Below are 5,473 nucleotides of genomic sequence, written 5' to 3'. Positions count from 1 at the left end.
TCTGATCTGCTTGCCTCAATTAATTAATGCTAGAACATTGGTTGCCAGGATTAGCTATTTGTATATAGTCTCGTAATAATTGCATAACGGTGCAAGTTAGACATGTTCATTATAGTCATACTGAGTCGGTGATGCAATGATTCACTATCTTGCTAGATCCTCCACATGGCCTGTTGAATTTTTATTTTTTACAGAAAACCACAGAACCACCACTGCAATATAGGCCTACACTCAGAACAAAAAGATGCTATCTACAACCTAAAAGGATTCTTCTGCTGTCCCAATAGGAGAACCCTTTTCGGTTCCAGGCAGAACCCCTTCTGTGCCTACGTAGAACCCTTTTGGGCTCCAATCCACAGAGGGTTCTACATGGAACCAAAATGACTTCTACCTGGAACCAAAAAGGGTTCTCCTTTGGTGACAGCCAAAGAACCCTGTTGGAACCCCTTTCCAAAGAGTGTACTCAACAAGTTTAGCCTGTTAAGTTTACACCATTTCATTCTACACTCAAACATCTGCCTGGTATTCAAGATAACACGCAACATAGCACCACCACCTTTGAAGGTTTTCATCAACCTCTGCTCAGACTCAAATAGCAGCGTTCCAAGAACCTGCACCAGGGGTGACTGTAGTATCCTCAAACTGACAAAAGGGAGACACAAGAGGGCATCCCACACTCTTTTTAGATCCCAAAGGGTCTTTATTTTCATACTGTATGCTCTCACTCTCATCACTATCTCCTTTGCCATCTTCTCATGTCTTTTCTTGGAACTCCATCCATACACACACACCTGTAGCATCTTGTTTACATTTCTCAGATTTTAGGCATCCAGCTGAGGCCTTGGATGGATCATGTTGCAATGAGATGGGCACAGGGGTATGTATGTACAGTCCTTTTCAGTGTGGCGGCAAATTAGTTGAACAGGAGAAGAGGAAGTGGTTGCTTGTGGAGGGAGAGCAGTGTGGGTGGTAGAACAGCTGCAGTGTCGCTGATTGGTTGCTCTGGCTCATCACTTATTGACTAAAAGAAAGATAGATTTAGAAATTAGTTTGACATTGACATAGTTCAACAGCTGAAAAGCCTTCATTAACATACTCCCAGAGATAGCAAGACATTCAGTGTTCACTGAATGAAGTAGCCTACCCATCCCTATTTACAATTTAATTCATCAACGAAATAAATGATACTATAGCACATTCAATTACATTATCATTGTAGACTATAGGCTACTCCTGTATATACAGTACCAGTCAAAAGTTTGGATACACCTACTCATTTAAGGATTTTAATATTATTGTAGAATAATAGTGAAGACATCAAAACTATGAAATAACACATATGGAATCATGTGGAAAAGTGTTAAACAAATAAAAATATGTTATATTTGAGATTCTTCAAATAGCCACCCTTTGCCTTGATGACATATATGCACACTCTTGGCATTCTCTCAACCAGCTTCACCTGGAATGATTTTCCAACAGTCTTGAAGGAGTTCCCACATATGCTGAGCACTGCTGCTTTTCCTTCACTCTGCCGTCCGACTCATCCCAAACCATCTCAATTGGGTTGAGGTCGGGGGATTGTGGAGGCCAGGTCATCTGACGCAGCACTCCATCACTCTCCTTCTTGGTAAAATAGCCCTTACACAGCCGGAGATCATCCGTTCACCCACACAGAGTCTCACAAATCAGGACTCCAGACCAAAGGACACATTTCCACCCGTCTAATGTCCATTGCTCGTGTTTCTTGGCCCAAGCATGTTTTTCTTATTATTGGTGTCCTTTAGTAGTGGTTTCTTTGCAGCAATTCAACCTGATTCACACAGTCCCCTCTGAACAGTTGATGTGGAGATGTGTCTGTGACTTGAACTCTGTGAAGCATTTATTTGGGCTGCAATTTCTGAGGCTGGTAACTCTAATGAATGTATCCTCTGCAGCAGAGGTAACTCTGGGTCTTCCATTCTAGTGGCTCTTAAAATCATTATACAACGTGACAGAATAATCGACCCAGAGTTAGGCCAAGCTGGCGAGCATCGTAGAGACAGTCCAGCATCAAAAACTGCAACAGTGTGCTGGCAACCATCCTGTGGTTGGACGGGAAAGTGCAGTCCCTCCAGTCTCCAGCAATGTTTCCGGCACCAGCCCCCACACCACCACTACCTGCCTCCGTTCCATCTGTGCCAGTCCGCGGAATACCCATGTCCCTCCCGGAACGCTTTGACAGCACGCCAGCGAGATGCAAGGGATTCCTTCTGCAATGCGACCTGTACCTCGCTCGCTACGCCGAGGCTGTCTCCGGGAGAGACAGGGTTGCCACAGTCATCTCGGCACTGACCGGACGGGCCCTGAACTGGGGTGTCGCGGTTTGGGAAACGGGCGGACCCGAGGTCGAGTCCTATGAGCGCTTCACCCTCCTCTTCAGCTCGGTGTTTGATCATCCTGTGGAGTGCCGAGATGGGGGTGAGCGTCTACTCCAACTACGCCAGGAATCTAGGACCGCCTCTGAGTTCACCCTGAAGTTCCGGACCATCGCGGCCTCCACCGGATGGAACGAGTCGGCTCTGGTCACCGTGTTCCGCAGCAGACTGCAGGAGGAGGTACAGATGGAGTTAGCCTGCCGTGATGACAACCTGTCACTCAACCAGCTCATCAGCATGGCGATCCGATTGGAGAACCTCCTGTGGTCCGGACGAAGACATGCGCGGAATAAGGAGCCCATTGCTACACCTGCTCCGTGGCCAGAGCCGATGGAGGTGTGCTCTGCACGTTTGCCCGAGGCAGAGCATAGGAGGAGGAGGAATCCAGGCCTCTACTCCTATGGTGGAGAAAGGGGTCATTTCTCCCCGATATGCCCTCTATCTACTAATAGGCAATGAGGTGACAAGATAGGGAATTCACCTGTTCCAACCCAGGCAGAGGAGAGGCAGGAAGAGGAGACCCCCATCATCCCTCCGTTCCATATCATTGTGCCAGTGGTGTGGGACGTGGACGCCGACATACGGCAGGCCCTGCGTACAGAACCCGTACCTGCACAGTGCCCTGAGAATCGCACCTATGTGCCCACTGGTGTCCGGGACCGCCTCCTTTCCTGGGCGCACACGGCACCTGTGTCGGGTCATCCTAGGATATGCCGTACCATCACCTGCCTGACTGAGAAGTACTGGTGGCCCACCTTGGCTAGGGACGTCCAGGTTTACGTCTCTTCCTGCTCCATCTGTGCCCAGTCTAAGACACCTCCCTTATGGAAAGCTCCGTCCCCTGCCGGTTCCACAACAACCCTGGTCTCACCTCTCGGTGGACTTTGTCAATGACCTTCCCCCCTCCCAGGGGAACACCACCGTTCTTGTCGTTGTTGACCGGTTTTCCAAAGCTTGTCGCCTCCTTCCTCTGCCTGGGCTCCCGTCGGCCATGCAAACCGCAGAGGCTCTTTTTACGCACGTCTTCCGGCACAACGGGATCCCGGAGGACATTTTGTCAGACCGTGGTCCTCAGTTCACCTCACACGTATGGAAAGCATTCATGGAACGCCTGGGGGTCACTGTCAGTCTCACCTCTGGGTACCATCCTCAAGCTAATGGGCAGGTGGAGAGGGTCAATCAGGAAGTGTGCAGGTTCCTGAGGTGTTACTGTCAGGACTGTCCGGGGGAGTGGGTGGATTTTCTACCTTGGGCTGAGTATGCGCAGAATTCCCTCCGCTAACCTCACTCCTTTCCAGTGCGTGTTGGGGTATCAGCCAGCCCTGGCACCTTTGCATCCAAGCCAGACCGAGGCCCCTGTGGTGGACAAGTGGTTTCGGCGCACTGAGGAGATCTGGAACGCTGCGCACACTCGTCTCCAGCGGGCTGTGCGTCGGCACAAGGAACAGGCCGACCGCCACCGCAGTGAAGCGCCTGTTTTCTCTCCAGGCGACCGGGTCTGGCTCTCCACCCGGAACCTGCCCCCCCGTTTGCCCTGCCGGAAGCTTAGCCCGCGGTTTGTGGGGCCATTTAAAGTCCTGGTGAGGGTTAATGAGGTAATGTTCCGTTTGCGACTCCCTGCTGATTACCGCATTAACCCGACTTTTCATGTCTCTCCTCAGGCCAGTGGTGCCTTGTCCCCTTGCTGAGGCTGGACCCAGTGACTGCTTTCTAGGCATCACTGACATGGATCATTACCACCAATCACAGACCGTCTTGTCCCATGTCCATAGGTCTCGTGAGTACGGTGTATTGTGCTCATGTTGTTTACGGGTCTCGTCCCACGTATTGTGTAGAGGTTACGCCTCGCTCTTTGTTTGGGTCACATCCCCTTTGTATATATATACGTGTTTGTGTTGGGTGGAGTAATAAAATCCCTAATACGTATTCCTGCGCCTGTCTTCAAATCATTATACAACGTGACAGTGGCGGTCCTCATGAGAGCCAGTTTCATCATAGCGCTTGATGGTTTTTGCGACTGCACTTGACTGACCTTCATGTCTTAAAGTGATGATGGCCTGTCGTTTCTCTTTCCTTATTTGAGCTGTTCTTGCCATAATATGGACTTGGTCTTTTACCAAATAGGGCTATCTTCTGTAAAGCCCCCCCTACCTTGTCACAACACAACTGATTGGCTCAAACACATTAAGAAGGAAAGGAATTCCACAAATTAACTTTTAAGAAGGCACACCTGTTAATTGAAATGCATTCCAGGTGACTACCTCATGAAGCTGGTTGAGAGAATGCCAAGAGTGTTTAAAACTGTAATCAAGGCAAAGGGTGGCTATTTGAAGAATCTCAAATATAAAATATATTTTGATTTGTTTAACACTTTTTTGGATACTAAATTATTCCATATGTGTTATTTCATAGTTTTGAAGTCTTCACTATTATTCTACAATGTAAAAAATAGTAAAAATAAAGAAAAACCCAAACGTTTGACTGGTAGTGTAACTTGTACAATACCGTAATCATTCAATGAAGTAGCATACCCATCCACATTTACAATTTCATTCATCAATTAGATAAATAATACTAGCACATACAGTTACATTAATGTAGAATAGGCTACTCCTGTATCCACACTATATTAGGATACCGTTATGATTTCATTGGTCTTATCAGGCATGATTTTAGTTATTCGATCAAAGTTATATGTTGTACCTCGTTTCCCTTCTTCAGTGAAAAGTGTCACACCCTGATCTGTTTCACCTGTCTTATGCTTGTCTCCACCCACAATGGCATGTAGGGGTAGTGTATTACAATGTAAAATATGTATATATCCTATAGCACCACGTGTGTATATTTTCATTTACAATTTAATTAATTCATGAAATAAATAATACTGACACATGAAATTACGTTACTATTGTACACTAACCTACTCGACACAGTAAATATTATTGCCTACATGCTTTCGACAATACGTTATCAACAAAAAGTTATTATAGTCAAATAAACCAAATTTGCCTTATCAACACAGTAGGCCGAAATATTTCCTAACGATATCACAACTT

This window comes from Coregonus clupeaformis, chromosome 37 (genome assembly GCF_020615455.1).
Source record: "Coregonus clupeaformis isolate EN_2021a chromosome 37, ASM2061545v1, whole genome shotgun sequence".
NCBI classification, from domain to species: domain Eukaryota; kingdom Metazoa; phylum Chordata; class Actinopteri; order Salmoniformes; family Salmonidae; genus Coregonus; species Coregonus clupeaformis.
Note: the sequence above shows the minus strand (reverse complement) of the source record.